Source organism: Trichechus manatus, unplaced genomic scaffold (assembly GCF_000243295.1).
Source record: "Trichechus manatus latirostris isolate Lorelei unplaced genomic scaffold, TriManLat1.0 scaffold00001, whole genome shotgun sequence".
In the NCBI taxonomy this organism is placed as follows: Eukaryota; Metazoa; Chordata; class Mammalia; order Sirenia; family Trichechidae; genus Trichechus; species Trichechus manatus.
This window is the reverse complement of record NW_004443937.1, coordinates 7895144-7914394: the sequence shown is the minus strand read 5'-3', so window position 1 is coordinate 7914394 and position 19251 is coordinate 7895144.

Below are 19251 nucleotides of genomic sequence, written 5' to 3'. Positions count from 1 at the left end.
AGCTAGATCTCCCCCAAGACTATGGTCCCCAGCCCTCAGCACAGTAGCTCGGTCTCTCAGTGCATTTGGATGTGAAGTGAACTGCTATGACTTTGCCCTGGTCAAGTTGTCCTGATTTCCCCAGTATTGTTGTACTGTCTTACCCTTCACCAAAGTCACCACTTATCTACTATCTAGTTAGTGTTTTTTCCTCTTCACACCTCCCCTCCCCAGTAACTATCAAGGATTGTTTTTTTCTGTGTGTAAACATTTTTATGTGTTTTTATAATAGTGGTCTCATACAGTATTTGTCCTTTTGTGATTGACTTATTTTACTCAGCATAATGGCCTTCAGATTCATCCATGTTGTGAGATGTTTCGCAGATTCATCATGGTTCTTTATCATTGCTTAGCATCCCATTGTGTGTATGTATCATAGTTTGTTTATCCATTCATCTGTTGATGGGCACTTAGCTTGTTTTTATCTTTTTGCTATTGTGAATGATGCTGCAATGAACATGGGTGTGCTGGGTGTGCTTGTATCTGTTCGTGTTACGGCTCTTATATCTCTAGGATATATTCCTAGGAGTGTAATTGCTGGATCTTATGGTATTTCTATTTCCAGCTTTTTAAGGAAGCGTTATATTGTTTTCCAAAATGGTTGTACCATTTTGCAGTCCCACCAGCAGTGCATAAGAGTTACAATCCCCCCACAACTTCTTCAACATTTGTTATTTTCTGTTTTTCTGATTGGTGCCAGTAATGTTGAGGTGATATGGTGTCTCACTGTAGATTTGATTTGCATTTCTCTAAGGGCTAGTGATCATGAGCATTTCCTCATGCGTTATTAGTCACCTGAAGGTCTTCTTTGGTTAAGTGTTTGTTCACATCGTTTGCCCATTTTTAAATTGGATTATTTGTCTTTTATTGTAGAGGTGTTGGATTTTCCTATAGATTTTAGAGATTAGAGTTTTGTTGGATATGTCATAGCCCAAAAATTTTTTCCCAGTGTGTAGGTTCTCTTTTTACTCTTTTGGTGAAGTCTTTGAATGAGCCTAAGTGTTTAATTTTAGGAGATCCATTTATCCAGCTTATCTTCTGGTATTTGTGTATTGTTAATTATGGTTTGTATGCTGTTTATGTCATATATTAGGGCCCCTAGTGTTGACTCTACTTTTTATTCTATGATCTTTATAGTTTTTAGTTTTATATTTATGTCTTTGACCCGTTGTGAGTTAGTTTTTGTGTATGATATGAGGTATGGGTCCTGTTTCATTTTTTTGCAGATGGACAACCAGTTTTGCCAGGACCATTTGTTAAATAGACTGTCTTTTCCCCCGTTTAATGGTCTTTGGCCCTTAGTTGAAGATCAGGTAGCTGTAGGTAGATGGATTTACATCTGGGTTCTTGATTCTGTTCCATTGGTCAATGTGTCTTTTGTTATACCAGTTTGTTTTTACTACCATAGCTGTATAGTAGGTTCTGAGGTCAGGTAGTGTGAAGCCTCCTACTTTGTTCTTTTTCTTCAGTAATGCTTTACTTATCTGGGGCCTCTTCTCTTTCCATATAATGTTAATGATTAGTTTTTCCATCTCTTTATTAAAGAATGGTGTTGGTATTTGGATCAGGGTTGCATTGTATTTGTAGATGGCTTTGTTTAGAATTGACATTTTCACAATGTTGAGTCTACCTATCCATGAGCATGGCATGTTTTCCCATTTATGTAGGTCTCTTTTGGTTTCTTTCAGTAGTGTTTTGTAGTTTTCTTTGTATCGGTCTTTTATGTCCCTGGTCAGATTTATTCCTAAGTTGTTTTTTTTTAGGGGCTATTATAAATGGTATTGCTGTCCTGATTTTCTTTTCATAGTTCTCTTTGTTGATGTATAGGAATTCAGCTGATTTTTGCATGTTTATCTTGTATCCTGCTACTTTGCTAAATCTTTCTATATGAGTTCCAGTAGTTTTCCTGTGGAGTCTTTTGGATTCTCTATGTATAGTATCATATCATCTGCAAATAGGGACAGTTTTACTTCTTCCTTACCAGTTTGGGTGCCCTTTATTTCTTTTTCTTGTCTTACTGCTCTAGCTAGGACTTCCAGAACAGTGTTAAATAAGAGTGGTGATAAAGAGCATCCTTGTCTTGCTCCCATTCTCAAGGGGAATATTTTCAGCCTCTCTCCATTGAGAATGATGTTGACTGTTGGTTTTGTATAGATCCCCTTTATTATGTTGAGGAATTTCCTTCTATTCCTATCTTATTGAGAGTTTTTATCAGGAATGTGTGTAGGACTTTATCAAATGCCTTTTCTGTGTCAAGTGAGATGATTATGTGATTCTTTTGTTTTATTTATGTGGTGGATTATGTTGATTGATTTTCTAATTTTGAACCATCCTTGCATGAATCCTACTTGGTCGTCGTGTATATTTTTTTTTTAATGATGCTGTTTTTTTATATGATGCTGAATTCTATTGGCTAGAATTTTGTTGAGAATTTTTGCATCTATATTTATGAGACATATTGATCTATAATTTTCTTTTTTGTGGGTGTCTTTGCCTGGTTTTGGTATCAGGATTATGCTGGGTTCATAAAATGAATTTGGAAGTTTCCCTTCCTTTTCTGTATTCTGAAATAGTTTGAGTGGTACTGTTGCAAGCTTTTCTTTGAATGTTTGCTAGAATTCTGCAGTGAAGCCATCTGGGGTAGGGCTTTTTTTGTTGGGAGTTTTATTTATTACCTTTTCAATCTCTTATCTTGTTATGGGTCTGTTCAGATTTTCTGTATCAGTTTGTTTTAGTTTAGGTAGATAGTGTGTTTCTAGAAATTTGTTCATTTCCTCTAGGTTTTCAAATTTGTTGGAGTACAGTTTTTCATAGTACTCTGTTATGACCTTTTTTTATTTCAGGTTTGGCCTTTCAAATGCTTTGTTTGATTAGGGTTCTTTAGATTGCAAGTGACAGAGTGAATTCAACTAGGAGGAGGGACAGAGAGGGAAAGGGAGTATATTACTAACAGAAAAGGGATACTAGGGAAGAAACTGGGATACGTGAGGAGAGGGCATGATATATTTGTTTGTCCCATAGCTGTCCCACCCCACCTGCATTACTCTTCCAAGGACCCATTGTTACTGTCTTAGTCATCTAGTGCTGCTATAACAAAAATATCACAAGTGGATGGCTTTAACAAAGCGAAGTTTATGCTCTCACAGTCCAGTAGGCTGGAAGTCCAAATTCAGGGCACCGGCTCCAGGGGAAGGCTTTCTCTCTGTGTTGGCTCTGGAGGAAGGTCCTTGTCATCAGTCTTCCCTTGGTCTGGGAGCATCTCAGTGCAGGAATCTCAGGTCCAAAGGACGCGCTCTGCTCCCGGCACTGCTTTCTTGGTGGTATGAGGTCCCCATCTCTCTGCTTGCTTCCCTTTCCTTTTATCTCTTGTAAGATAAAAGGTGGTGCAGGCCACACCCCAGGGAAACTCCTTTTACATTGGATCAGGGAAGTGACCTTAGTAAGGGTGTTACAATCCCACCCTAATCCTCTTTAACATAAAATTACAATCACAAAATGGAGGACAACCACACAATACTGGGAATCATGACCTAGCCAAACTGATACACACATTTTTTGGGGGATATAATTCAATCCATGACAGTTGCCATTAATATTTGGCTCTCAACTCCCCCCTGCTTTGCTCACAGGCAGAGGGCAGAAGGAAAGAATTTAAGATAGTGGTTCTCAAAGTCTGGTCAGTAGTCATCTGGAGGTCCCTGAGACCCTTTCAGGAGTCTGAGAGGTCAAAACTATTCTCATGGTAATACTAAGATGTTAGATGCTTTTTCCACTGACATTTGCACTGATGGTGCAAAAATAATGGCAGGTAAATTTTAAAAAAAGTCAGTTTCACCTAAGAATACCCTTGATGAAAAAGCAAAATTACTAATTTTATCAAATCTTGACTCTTGAGTATATTCTGTGTGGAAAAATAAGAAATACATGTGACACATTTCTGTTGCAAATATGATGGTTGTCTTGAGGAAAAACACATCTGCAGTTGTTTGAGCTGCGAGCAGAACTAACTGCTTTTTTCACTGAACACCATTTTTACTTGAAAGAACAACCGACAGACAAACTGGTTATTTAGACTTGGGCACTTGGCAAGCATCTTCTCTACAATGAACGAAATGAGCTTGTCACTTAAAGAAAAAACAACTGACAGCATTTGTTGCCAATGATCACTTGAAGAGTCCATGAAAACATTTAGAATTTTGGAAAAGTTATATCTGCCAGTGTGAGCTCTACAGCTCCCCAATGTTTAGTAATTTTTTTTCATTTTTATATAAATATGTTATTTAACATGTAATGGGTTTATTATTTTTATTTTAAAATAAATTAGTAAATCATTTTTATACTGTTGTTATCTGCTGTTGAGTTGGCTTTCAGCTCATGGTGACCCCATGCACAATGGAATGAAATGCTGCCCAGTCTTGTGCCATCCTCATGATGGGTTGGGGTTTTCATTGACTGATTTTCAGAAGTAGATCACTAGATCTTTCTTCCCAGTCTGTCTTAGGCTGAAAGCTCTGCTGAAACCTGTTCAGCATTATAGCAACAAGCAAACCTCCAATGACAGACAGGTGGTAGCTACTCATGAGGAGTGTTGGCCGGGAATAGAGCCTGGGTCTCCCACATGGAAGGCAACAATTCTACCACAGAATCACCAAAAACCTCCTAATTTTTAGTTTCTAATATGGTAAATAATGAAAGATGTCACTCCCACAGCAAATGTTCTTTGGCCTCTTCACTAGTTTTTAAAACTGTAAATACGTATTGAAACCAAAGAAGTTGAGAACGCTGATGTAAGAGATAGTTTTTGTTTCACTGAATGAACTCTAAGATTCAGAAGTCTTTTGCCAACTGACTTTTTTCCATTAGAGGCAAGAATGGAATTGATCTAAATTAGTGCCTGCTAGAAAGAATTATGAAATATCTTTATTTCCCTTCGTTTTCTTGCTTCTTTCTCCCTTTCTTCCCTTCTTCTTTCTGAACATTTCTCTCAGAGATCTAGTTCTCTCTCTCTCTCTGTGTGTGTCTTTCTCTCTCTGTCTCTGTCTGTATTTCTTTCTCTCCATCATGAGCATTTCTTAGCATGGTTGAATAAATGTCAATGGACAAAAAGAGTCCACTGGGTCTGGAGATTTTCTATATTCCCTGCCCAAGAGCTTCCCAAATAATTTCTTTCTCTTTTGCTGGTTGAATTTGACGTGTTCAGTGAATCCACATGCAGGGCTCAGAAATGGAAAAGCAGCATTATAAACTTGTATGTGATTCGGAAGCCAGAAAGAATAAATGAGAAAAAGCAGTGTCAGTGAGAATAGAAAATACAGACGCAAAATGACAAATGCAAATGCTAGAGATCATTCTATTTTTGTAAAGCCTTGAATGTGTCCATTTCCCCCGAAATATCTATCTTGTGTTATGCTGGTTACAGATGTTGCTGTGATTACTGTTGACAAGTGTGGCTGTGCACGGACTTAATGAAGGCAAGATTATTTGTAAGGGAAGAGACACTGAAGCAGGATGACACGGTTGACACGTAAAGATTCTTAGCTAGTCACTCTTGTTGACCGTTACACCTTCTAGGTGACGTTAGTGATAACACTGCCAAATCAGCTGAACCATAGTACATGTTTTAAAGACAGATCTCTGAGGGCTGTTGTTCTAATAGAAAGTTAGATTTAGGCCACATAGAAATTTAGACAATAATTCCACTGGGGGAGATTATCGTTTTATTTTTCTCATTTGTAAAATTCCACTGTGAGTTTTCAGCAGCCAAGTCCCTCCCCAATCTGGGTGTCATTCCCTCTTATGTACAGTGATAGAATTGGACTACAGCAGTAGTTTTCCACCAGTGAAATCTTACCTGAAACCTCAACATACAAAACACAGAGAAGTAGATCTGCCTTGTTTCAAAAAAAAGATGAGGAAATCTAAAATCTCCCCTCTGGCTTCCCACTGAGCCTTTGCATTTGCTCAGTATGGGATACTGCTGTGAACCCTGGGGCTCTTGGGGTACACAGTTTGAGAGCTACTGGACCAAGGGCTCTCTAGCTCCATGTGCTTTGGAGGCCTTGCTAGAACTCTGAGTAATATCATTAAGTTAGGGAGCCAATTGAAGTCAAGTTTGATACTAAATGATCCCCTGGGTGGAGGTGGTTTGAATGGTGAGCAGAGTGACAGCTCCCTGGGACTCATGATCCAATTAATAGCCAGTATGCACTTACTGAGCACCAGTCGTGGGTCCATCTATATCCTAGGTGTTGTTGGTCGGACACAAATTATAGGCAAACCAACATCTGTCTTTAAGGAGCTTGAGGTTAATTGGGAGAGGAACAACATAAACCCAGCAACTCAGTATGAGGCTGTATATAATGAGGTTTCAGAACTCAAGGATTTGTGGTAGGTGCCATGAGTAGGCAGATCAGGACGACAGATGGGGTGGGGATGCATCATTTATTTATTCATTCAGGTTTTCAACAATCATTCAACATTAGTCAATGGGCTTACCGGTAAGGATAAAAAGATAAACATACACAGACATGATCCCTGCCTCCTTGGCACTTACAGCCTAGTTAGATATGGGTGGGGAGAGGCATTAATCAAGTAACTGCAGAAATAAATGTTAAATTTCAACTGTGCTGAGTATAAGTTTGTCTTGGGGAGTAGGATGGGGGGTGTTCAGAGAAAACTTCCCTGAGCAAGTGCTCATTGGGCTGAACCTTGAAGGATGAGTTGAAATTAAACAAAGGAGCGAGAGCAGGGGGTGGTACATGGGGATACTTGATTGTGCCTGTCCTCTGCTTTGTAAAGCCACAAATCAATAACCCTGAGTCCTAGTCCTGTTTCCTACTGGCTGCAGGATTTATCCACTTACCAGTGCTTTATCATTTGAGAATGACCCTGTGAAAAACCAACTATCTGTCCTTCACTGGATCCCTTTGTCTTGATTTTCTTACTGTTGCTGATAATATCTTATACCTCCATAACACTTTAAAATTTATGAAGCACTTGTACTTGTGCATGCATTAGCATACTTAAATCTCCACGAGGATCTCGTGAGGTGGGGAGTACATCCCCATTTTACAGATGCAAAAACAAGGCTTAAAAACAGCTCATGACTTGAAAGGTCACACAGCTAGGAAGTGATATTACATACGGAGACAGGAACTCAAATTCCCAATTCCATTTTCTTGACCTTCACAGCCTGTGGAAATATCTTTATAATGCTCATTTCCCCTGTCCACAGACTGAGAAACTTGATCCTGCCTCTCCTCTTCCCACATATCAATCATTCACCAGGGCCTTTGATGCTTTCATACTTATTTTTTTAAAGCAGGCTGGACTATCAAGAAATAGCTTTGTTTTGTACCTAGCTCTGCCTTCAAACATCTGTTGAATTCTTTTTTGTTTACCAGGCCATATGTTAGACAGAGTCTACCAATTTTCTGGTCACTTTCCAATATCTAGCAATATCATTTTCAAGTATAGAAAAGTTCAGTCAAATCTAAATCAAGACTCCAGCCTGTCATCAATTCAGAGCTTCTCTGCTCACTGCAGCTTGGGTCTCCTGTCCTTCCAGCAACCAGTAATGGTAAAGGAGATACAGTCTTTTCCGTGGCTCTTCTTTCTCCACCTTCTCCCCAACTCTGCCTGCTGCTCTCAGCTCCTCCAGGGTTGTGGGTAGGGGGACAAAGGGTAGGGGAGAGAATTAGAGCTGTGAGCAATTTTTCCAGTAACAATATGAAAAAAAAAAAGTAGATATTGGATCATTGGATATGAGTGACTGTCTTATAATTGAATTCAGATACATGGTATCTAGTTAGCGTGTGACTAACTCATCCCTGTTTGCCAGAACTTTCTCCATTTTAACACTGAAAGTCCCACTACATGGGAAACCCCTTAGTCCTGGGCAACCAGCACAGTTGAATATCCTAAATCAGAGCAACCTAGTAGACTCCTCTGAGTCCCTGGGTGGCACAAATGGTTAAGTGCTCAGCTACTAATCAAGAAGTTGGTGGTTCTAACCTACCAAGAGGCACCTTGGAAGAAAGGCCTGGCAATCTGCTTCCAAAAGGTCATAGCCATGTGTCTTAGTCATCTAGTGCTGTTACAACAGAAATACCACAAGTGGATGGTTTTAATGAAGAGAAGTTTATTTCCTCATAGTCAAAGTAAGCTAAAAGTCCAAATTCAGGGCATCAGCTCCAGGGGAAGGCTTTTTCCTCTCTGTTGGCCTTCTTCTCTTCAGTGTTCCCCTGGACTAGGAGCTTCTCTGTGCAGGGACCCTGGTCCAAAGGATGCGCTCTGCTCCAGGCACCGTTTTCTTGATGGTATGAGGTCCCCCTGTCTCACTTCTGTCTTTTATATCTCAAGGGATTGCCTCGGGACACAATCCAGTCTTGTAAATCAGGTCCTGCCTTACTAACACAACTGTCACCCATTCTCCCTCATTACCATCATAGAGGCAGGTTTACAACATACAGGAAAATCACACAGTACCAGGAATCATGGCCTAGTCAAATTGATACACACATTTTTTGGGGGACATAATTCAAACCATGACACCATGAAAACCCTACAGAGCACAGTTCTACTCTGACACATATGGGGTTGCCATGAGTCAAAATCTACTCAACCACAACTGGTTGGTTAGTAGATTCTTGAGAGGGTATCTGCAGATGCCTGGTGATCTGAGGACCCCGGTTAGAGTAACGCTAACATAGGAACAGATTTGTGACATAAAAGACAAGAGAATGAACTGCCCTGTAGGCATTTCCCTAGGGCGTGTTTTGCCTCCAGACCATAAATAGCTATTTTGGTAGAACAGTTTCTTCACTCTTCTCCTGGCCTGACCAGTGGAATTTGAGACACAAGCCTGCAGGAGTCTCCAGCTTGTTGCCTGACCTGGGGATCTTGGACTTTCCAGCCCCCTACAATCACACGAACCAAGAGTAAGACCTGAGTAATGGTTTAAACGAGGCCAATAGTTATTTCCAAAGGAGTGAGTAGGTACATGTGCACATAGACTTGCCCATTTCATCTATTTTTGTCTTTATCCCCAAGGGGAGTAACGCCAGTTCAGTAGTAAGCATCATTTTTTGTTATTGTTAATCATCTTCAGTTGCTTTCAGCTTCACCTCTGGTAATTATATGTCAGTAGAAGTTTATTTTAAAATATTTAAAGTTTAAAAGAAATCATTAATGAACTTTGTCAATAATTTATTCACATAATAAATATAAAGCATATTAGCATTATGCAATGTTCACTTAAGAATAAAAATATTTTATTTAGCCTTCCTATGTTTTATTCAGAAATTTTGATCATTTTTATTAAACTTAGAATTTATATGGAAGATACTACGAGCATTAGGAATTGAAGGGAAAAAAAAAATCAAGTAAACAGGGAGAAGAGAAGCTATGTTAATCCAGACAATCTGCCAGGAGAGCTGGATCATGAATTCAAGATTCTGTGAATTTATTTTAATGTTTCCACCATGTACAATGAATTATTTGTAAAAATCTGTAATAAAAGCATTGACACAAATGGGGTGAAGTCAGATTTCATTGAGAAGGACATAGGCTTAAGAGTCAAAAGACCTGTATTCTGGTCTGGGCTTTGCCAGTTATCAGCTATGTGACCTGGCCAAGTTACATATGTGCCTCAGTTTCCTCATCTATCTTCCTATCTCATAACGTTTTGAAAAGATTAAATAGATATAAAATACATTTATAAATTGTAAGACCACATGCACATAGAAAAGATCATATGAAAATTCATTTTCTCTGTGCCTAGTACAGTCTGCAGTTTATAATTGTCAATGTTAGCTACTGTTGAGTTGGCCACCAACTCATGGCAATCCCATGCACAGCACAATGGAATCAAACACTGCCCAGTCCTGCACCATCCCCATGATTGGTTTCAGATTGGAGTGTTGTGATCCATAAAGTATTCATTGGCTGATTTTTGAATATAGATTGATGGGCTTTTCTTCCCAGTCTGTCTTAGTGTAGAAATTTCTCTGAAACCTGTTCAGCATCACAGCAACACACAAGTTTCCACTGACAGGCAGTGGTGGCTGTGCATGAGGTGCATTGGCCAGGAAGCAGTATATAATAGGTGCTCAAAACATCATGTAGAGTAATTGTATTGCAATCTGGCAGGAAATAGATGGCATCTTCACACTCAGTAACTGAGGAGAGTTCTGAAAGGTATAAATGGGTCTAGCGAAAGTAACAGATGATGGTTCAAAGTCCCAGGATCAGCAAGACCTGACCTGAAATGGCAAAGGGAATGCAGGCCATGTAGGGGGGACTTACACAAGCAGTGGTTACAGTAGAGAGATGCAGCAACTCTGGCAACAGGCAGGGAGGAAGTAGGTGAATAAATCCTCAGACACCCCTCTCCTTCTGCCCTTGGTCTTCTGATGGTGCCTCTCATCAGCCAAACCCAATCAGAAGCTTGATGACAAGGGGGCCTGTTGATACAGCTCATAAATATCAGGCTTCCAAGGTATGCAGAAGAATGGAAAAAGGCAAAGAGTGGATCTGGAGGAGAGTGATTGTTAATTTTATGTGTATGCTTGGCTAGGCTATGGTGCCAGTTATTTTGGGGAAAACAGTAGTCTAGTTACTGTAACTAGGTAGTTACAAGTGATTATATCAGTTGACTTCGAGTAAAGCAGATTACTTTCCATAATGTGGGGGGCCTCAATCTGTTGAACACTTTAAGAACAAAAAGGGAGTTTCCCTAGCATGTGTTCTGCCTTCAGACTACAAAAAGGTGTTTTGGCAGAACTGTGCAGGAGTCCCTAGTCTGTTGCCTGACCTATGGGTCTTGGATTTGCCACCCCTCCCCCACATTGCATGAGCCAAGTTCTTGAAGTAAATATATTTTCGTCTCTGTCTCTCTCTTTGCAGAAGCAGACTGCCACATCTTTCTCCCTCGGAGTGGGCTAGTGGGTTCAAACAGCCAACCTTTTAGTTAACAGCCTGGCACTTTAACCACTATGCCGCCAGAGCTCACTGTTTTTGTTTCTCTGGAGAACCCTGCATAAGACCAGAAGCAAATAGAAGACATCAAATGTAGTAACTGGAATCTACCTATACTATAAAACTGCATATAGGAAATGTCTGAAAACTAACTAGCTGTAACTCTAGAAAATGTTTTGGCACTTTATTATAAAGCTAAGCATATACTTCCTGCATGACCCAGCCATTCCAGTTCTCAGTCAATCTCAGTTCTGAATATTTCTCCTAGAGCAATGAACACTTATGCTCAGATGGAAACCTGTATGTGAATGTTTATAACAGCTCTGTTTTGTAATCACCTCAAGCTAGAAACGACCCAAATGTCCTTCATCATGTGAATGGATAAGCAAACTGTGGCACATCTATACAATGGCATACTACTCAACAATAGAAAGGAATGAACCATCGATACCACAAAAACGTGGATGGATCTCAAAGGCATTATGCTGAGTGAAAGAAGCCAGTCTCAAAGGTTGCGTACTCTAGGATTACATTACTTGACATTCTTGAAAAAAACACAAAGCTATAGTGATGGGGACAGATCAGTGGTTATCAGTGGTTGGCCTGGGGGAAGGGTGTGACTAGAAAGGAATGGCAGAAGGGAATTTGGTTTGCGATAGAACTGTTCAGTGTATAGATTGTAGTAGTGGTTACACAAATCTATACATGTATGAAACTCAGAACTGTGCAACAAAAAAAAAAGCTCAATTTTTCTATTTGTTAATTTAAAAAATAAAAAAAAATCATTATATGAGATATGTTATAGACAAAAGCTTTGATGTCAGACTTGTTCTTGTAAAGATATTGACAAACTATTTGCCCTAAGGTCGAAATTGAAGAAGGTTCAATCCAAACTGAAAAAAGTTGCAAATGCAAAAATGCCTGAAAATAGGACATAATGTAAAAATAGCAGCCTTGGCTGGGAGCAGCAATACAAAAGTAGAGTTCAGTTTGGCAGGATCAGAGGTAACAGGCATCAATCAGCCCCCAGCCCGGGGATGTCAGGGTCAGAAACACACTGTCCCAAGACAGACAGAAAAGATAAGATGGGATTCTGGAATATGAGGACAGGAACCAAAGGCAGAAATTCATGCACAGAGCAAAGGACAGGCCTGGAAACGAGGAAACAGACCAGCTCTTGGCAGCCAATTGCAAGGAGTGAGCAGAACAGAATTTAAGGGGAAAACAGGAGAGTGTGGGGCTTAAGGGCATAGGTGCAAGTGAGGCAGAACTGGCTTAGACTCCAGGCTCTGCTGTCTCCTAGCTTATGACCTGGGACAATTGTTGTGTTAGCTTTCTAGGGCCGCTGTCACAAAATACCACAAACTGGGTGGCTTTAAACAACAGATATGTATTCTTTCACAGTTCTGGAGGCTAGAAGTCCAAATTCAGGGCCTCGGCAGGGCTGTGCTCTCTCTGAAGGCTCTAGGGGAAGATCCTTTCTTGTCTCTCCAAGCTTCTGGTAGCCCCAGGCATTCCTTGGCTTGCAACTGCAGCATACCTCTGTGGTCCCCACATGGTTTTCCTTCAGTTTGTCTCTCTGTGTGTCTTCTCTTTTATAAGGACGCCAGTTGTATTGGGTTAGGACCTAACCTACTTCAATAATTTAACTGATAACTTCTTCAAAAACCCTACTTCCAAACAAGGTCACATTCACAGGTACAGAGGTTAGGATTTTAACATCAGTATATCTTTTTAGGGGACACAATTCAATCCATAACATTCTTTTTTTTAATTTCTCATGTACAAAAAGGGACAAGAATATTTCCCCCGCTGCATTGCTATGAGATTTAAATGAAATAACATTTGTGATAGTTTCAACAAGATGCCTGGCCCAGAGGAAATGCTCGGTTAACAGCAGAAGTAATTTAAGCAAAGGCTTCAGTTCAGATCAGGGCTATGGAGCTCATGGACCACGTATTTGGCAAGGCCTTTCACCTTGCTAAGCCTCAGCTTCTAAATCTGCAAAATGACTGTAAAAACTCCTATCCCATGGGATTTGGGGGAGAGGGTTCCAGTAAGCTAAGAGTCATGAATATGCTTTGTGAACTGAAAAGTGCTATTCAAATTTACTTCTTTTAAGGTCAGAGCAGGGCCAGTAGAGACTCTTCTTGCTTAACTGCTTGTCTGAAGATACAGAAAGAATTGCACTCCAGGTCTGGGTTGGTCCCATAGTTGTATGGGCTCAAACATATAGAAAGGGATCAAGAGGGTTCAGCCAGCAGGTGCCAATCAACTTTAGTCAGGAGGAAGTGGTGATAATATCAACATGACCACGAGGGCTTACCTTTAGGGGTTAAGGGGCAGTTTCCAGGGAAGTACAGTGGGGTTGCTAACAGCATGGGCTTTGGAGCCAGAAAGAATCCAATGTCTGTCACTCACTAGCTGCGGGAACTTGGGCCAGTGGTGCAGATAGGGCTATTGTTGTAGATTCTTGTCTATGACATTCCCCACCTCCCACCCCATAATAGGATTATCCATCCATACACTTTGTCATGTTAATTTCCAATGCCTCTCAGTAGAGTGGAAACCCTGGTGGCATAGTGTTGAGAGCTTCGATGGCTAACCAAAAGGTCAGTGGTTCGAATCTACCAGGCGCTCCTTGGAAACTCTATGGGGCAGTTCTACTGTGTCCTATAGGGTCGCTGTGAGTTGGAATCGACTCAACAGCAATGGGTTTGGCTCAGTAAACAGACTCTACATTCATCCTAATGATTTTGGGATTGTCCGGTGACTTTTCTGGACAATGACATGTTGGTGGGTATGACATGAGCACAGGCTTTAAGGTTGGAGCACAGGCTTGAGGATTTAACCTGACTTTATTTAATACTGTCCCTGGGTGGTGCAAGTAGTTAATGCTCTCGGCAGCTAACTGAAAGATTGGAGGTTCCAATACACCTAGAGGGGACTTGGAGAAAAGATGTGGAAATCTACTTCTAAAAAATCAGTTATCGAAATCCTTATGGAGGATAGTTCTACTCTGACACACATGGGGTCACCATGAGTTGGAATTGATTTCACGGCAACTAGCACTGGTATTAGTACTTGCACTACTGCTATTAGTCATGAGAAGACCTTGCCTAGGTAGCTACTACCCTTTGGGTCACAACTGAGAGCTAAATGAAACAGACCTGAACTTGACCCTCAGCCTGAATCAGAGTCAACCTAGCCCTCCAGTGGATCCTTTGAGTGAGAAATAAACATTTGTTGTTGGAAGTCATTGAGATTTTGAGGTAGTTTGTTACTCAGGATTATTGCAGTAATAGTTGACCAAAGCAGCAAATTCCTTCACTTCAATTAACCTCAGTTTTGTCTTTTGTAAAATGAAAGTAATAATGCCTACCTAGTCCCTGGTGGAAACCCTGGTGGCGTAGTGGTTAAGAATTCGGCTGCTAACCAAAAGGTCGGCAGTTCGAATCCACTAGGTGCTCCTTGGAAACCCTATGAGGCAGTTCTACTCTGTCCTATAGGGTCGCTATGAGTTGAAATTGACTCAATGGCAACGGGTTAATCCCTGGATAGTGCAAAAGGTTAACATGCTTTGCTGCTAACCAACCAAAAGTTTGGTCTTTCAAGCCCATCCAGAAGCACCTCAGAAGAAAGCCCTAGTGATCTACTTCCAAGAAATCAGCCATGGAAAACCCTATGGAACACAGTTCTACTCTGACGAATCAACTCGACAACAACTGGTTTACCTAGGAGGACAGTTTTCAGGAATAAATGGTGTGATATATGTAAAGTATTTAGCACAGTACTTAGCACTAAACAAAGGACAGTAACTGAAAGTTACTGCTTTTAAGGTGGAGTGTGGACTAGGAAGAAACTCTACAAAGGATCCACCAGTTTCCTCATCTGTCAAATGCATACAAAAATACTCACCCCACATATCTGTAGGGTTACATGAGGTGATGGTTATGAGGGTGCTTTGTCATTTGTGAAGAGCTCTCCAGGAGTTTTGAGTTATTATTCCTTCTACTGCCGAGAATCCTCTTTAGTCCAGTGTTATTTATTATCATTCACAAAGTTACAATGTTACATAGAGGAGGAGGACAGAAAGCATTATTCCACAATAGTATTCCCTAATAAACTGATCACCTATTAAAATTAGTCCCCACTGAAACATCCTTCTTCCCTTAGCACACTTCTCAATATTCACAACATCAGTATCTTTGCAGGGCTAGTCTCAAACATCTGATTGCACATATATGTTGCAATCGAACTGCAAAAGGAAAATCGCAAATCTTGAAAAAGATGCAGGATTTTGCAAAGATGAAAGGAATGTTGGAGAATTTCTCTAATCACATGCAAAGTAATTGACAAATGAGGATCTGACAGAGTTAGACCAGTTAATAATTGAAGAAGAAAGAATTGACTAGGAAGATGACACGATAGGCTTCAAAAGGGAATAATTTGGTGATTTGAGTATCAAAGGATACAGGGAGGCCTTTGGGAAAATTGATGAAACATCACCTTTTTTTTCTTTTTGCAAAAATGATTCTCTTTATAGCTGTGCTATATTGTATCGTGCTGCTATGTGATTCCTTTGGAAAATGATGGCAACAATTTTATTCTTTATTAATTTTATAATTAGCATGTATGACAGCATAACCTATGTTTTTATTAAATATCAGATAAACATATTTTCATAAATTTTAGTTTCATTATTTTCAAAACAATATCCCAATCAAACTTGTTTACTGTTTCCTAGAAAATTTTGGTTCTCATTTTTAGTGGCCTTTTCTGCCATTGTTTTTCCCTTGTGTAATGAGGATCTTCTCTACTTGTTATTTCTTTCTCCCTTTTAGCCCCAGAGTGCCCTTGAAACTACTGTTTATCCAGAGATTTCAGGAACTGAAGCTTCCTGTGGGTCAGTTAAGGCAGGAAAACATCAGTCCAAGGTTCAGAAGGCTGCTCTAGCTACCTTGGGATGAGCTATTTTATGGGACAGGTCAAATGCACTTTTAATTACCTGAGAATGTGGGGTGTAAGATGTGGCTGCAAAAGCAACAGCCAGCTGCAGACTCATCCCCTTTCTAACACTATTTTTGTGAGACTTCAGCCAAGAGGCATAACTTTGAGCCTTTTCCTCCTCTGTAAAAAGGAAATGATAATATTTATCTTGCAGGAGCTTTCTGAGGATTAAATAAGATTATATACATTAAGGTACGTTGAACAACGTTTGCAAAATGGACTTTCAAAAGTCACTGCTGTTATGATTATGATTTCTAGTTTAGCCATGGTGACCAAGAAAATATTCTGCCAGGATCGGTTCCTGGCTGCTGCCTCATCTCTAATTAACTTCCTGTGGAGCATGTTCACATGTACTCGGAGTTTTTCCTCCAGATTTTCTTGTATCCTCTGCAACTCTCTCGATCTCATAGAATGCACATGCTGGAAGAAAGTGTCTTGTATCTAATTTTTATTCTTCTATTGACAAGTGTGGAAGAAGAGCTGCTTTATAATCCCACAACTTGAACTCACTACAGGGATAGGGAAGGAGGACAGAGGGTCTGATGGTGAATGCTGGGACAAGACTCAGAGAGGAGCTTTAACCCCTCTGTAATTTGTCAGTGTTAACATTGCATGGATTGTCTTATTTTTAATATTTTAATCAAACACTGCACTGAATAGGATCAGTAAGGGACCAAACCTTCAGAATATGCAGAACTAGAGTCAGCCCCCACCACCTGTCTGTCAGTTTGTCGTACTGTGATGGCTGTAAGGTCACCTGTGCTGGACAGGTTTCAGCAGAGCTTCCAGAGTAAGACAGACTAGGAAGAAGGCCTGGTGATCTACTTCTGAAAATTAGCCAATGAAAACCCGATGCATCATATAATGTTGTCTGAGACTTTGACTTGCTTACTTTGGACACGTCATTGGGAAGGACTGATCACTGGAGAAGGACATCATGCTTGGTGAAGGAAACCCTCAATGAGATGGATTGATACAATGGCCAAAACAATGTACTGAGATATACCAATGATCATGAAGATGGCTCAGGACCAGGTAATGTTTTATCCTATTACACATCAGGGTGCCAGGAATAGGAGCTGCCTGTAAGACAACTAACAAGAAGAGTCATCCCATCAGTGTTACTGTTGTCATCCAAGGAACTAACATGATGGAAACTCTATGAGCTAATTATTTTGTAGATACAGAAAAGAAGGTTTAGAGAATGTGAGTAACTTGCTCAAGGCCATGCATATACCCAGAGTTGGAGGTGAGATTTAAACCCTGCTGTTTACCTCTGATACCCTTACTCCTAACCAGAAAGCACCACGCTTTACTGCTGTGGGCCAGATGAGGGTGCTGCAGGAAGCACCTTGAGATTTTATCCCTGATGGACTGCATATGATAATATTTATATGTAAAACCCTTTGCATTCCTAATATAATTTTCTCCTTTTGATAGACCCGTGAGATAGGTAAGACAGAAAGAATCCCTATTTTACCAACGAGTTTCTGTGATGTATCCAAAGTTATATATGTAGCTAGTGGCAGAACCTGGACTCTTGCACTACACTTTACATTACCCAGTTCTCTTTCCCAGAGAGCTCTGTTGCATCTCAGGATCTGTGTGTTGTGTTTCTGTGGCTGCTGGCTGTAAGATGGTACACCCTCAGAAGAGACAGAGGGTAGGGGAAGCTCTATCCTATAGGGATGCATCTTCTCTCTATTCCAGAGAGTCCCATCCATCACTTTGTCACTGCAGAGACCTAGCCAATGCATGCCCAGAAAGGATGAGGACATATAATGGAAATCAGTCAGGGGCCAATTTTCCCTATTGAAAAGGGAATTGCATTTGTCAGTCATGTGGGCAAAGAGAGGTTGATTAAACAAAATATTTTCACAGAGGAAGTTGCAAAGGGAGAACTCATGAGTGTTTTGAGAGGGAATTCTCCTGTGATAAACACAATTGGGTGCCATCTGTGCTTCTGGTAATTTCATCTGACTGACTGTCTTGTTATGGGATTGCTGATTTGAGCAACTTGGAGGCATTACTTGACCCATGCTCTATCATTGAACAGGTCACACGATTTTGAAATTTCTGGAATAGGGCATGAAACGTGAAGTCATGTAAGAGGTAATGGAATAGTTCATCCCACATTTGTTCAAGTCACTGGAGTTGACGGAGGTCAATAGTTTCTTTTAAAGATGGCACCCTTGAGTATTGAACACTGCCATGTCTGGATGGTTGACTAGCTTTTGTGTCTGAGTGATAGTGAGTGGGAGGAAAATCTATAAAATTAGTACCTGATGTTAGTATGATGAGTAATCTTCCCACCAGACCCTACATGGACAATCAGTGAGGTATGATTCAAAGCCATTCTGTAGAAAATGAGACCAAGATAGAGAGCTAATTGTCTGGGCCAGGGTTACATGGGAGAAGGAGGGACAATGCTATAATTTGAATACAGACTTTCAGTTCTCAAATATAGCATTCTTTTTATTCTACCATTGCTACTTCTCATTTTTTTCATGCTTACTCTCATCATCTCTTTCTTATGACTCTTTTTACTTTCATCATTTACTCTTTTACTCCTTTTTTTTTTTTAAGGTTAGATAAACATATATTTTTATCTGACATTATTCCAAAGTTCTGCAAACTCAGCATCGTAAGGCCATCAGAAAAAGGAACGTAAGCAGTAATTGTGTTCATCTAACCTCACTCTTTCAGTGCACAAATCCACTTTCCCTGAGGTGACAGTTTTTTTTTTTTTTTTTTGAGTTTCTTTTTTTTTTATTGTACTTCAGGTGAAGGCTTACAGAACAAATAGTTTCTCATGAAACAGTAGTACACCTGTTGTTTATGATGTTGGTTAACAACCCCACAGCATGTCAACCCTCTAACTTCTCAACTGTTTTTTTTTTTTTTTTTGGTGAAAATACACATAGCCAAAGATACACCATTTCAAAAATTTCTACATGCACAGTTCAGTGACATTGACTACGCTCTTCCAATTGTGCTGTTACTCTCACTTAAGATGAAGGCTTACAGAACAAAATAGTTTCTCATTTAACAGTTACTACAAATGTTGCCCCATGACAATGGTTAACAATCTCACAACACATCAACAATATCCTTACTCAACCTTGGGTTCCCTATCACCAGCTTCCTTGTCCCCTTCTGCCTTCTGGCCCTTGTCACTGGACTACTGTACCTCATTAGTCTCATTTGGTTTTACGGGGCTGTCCA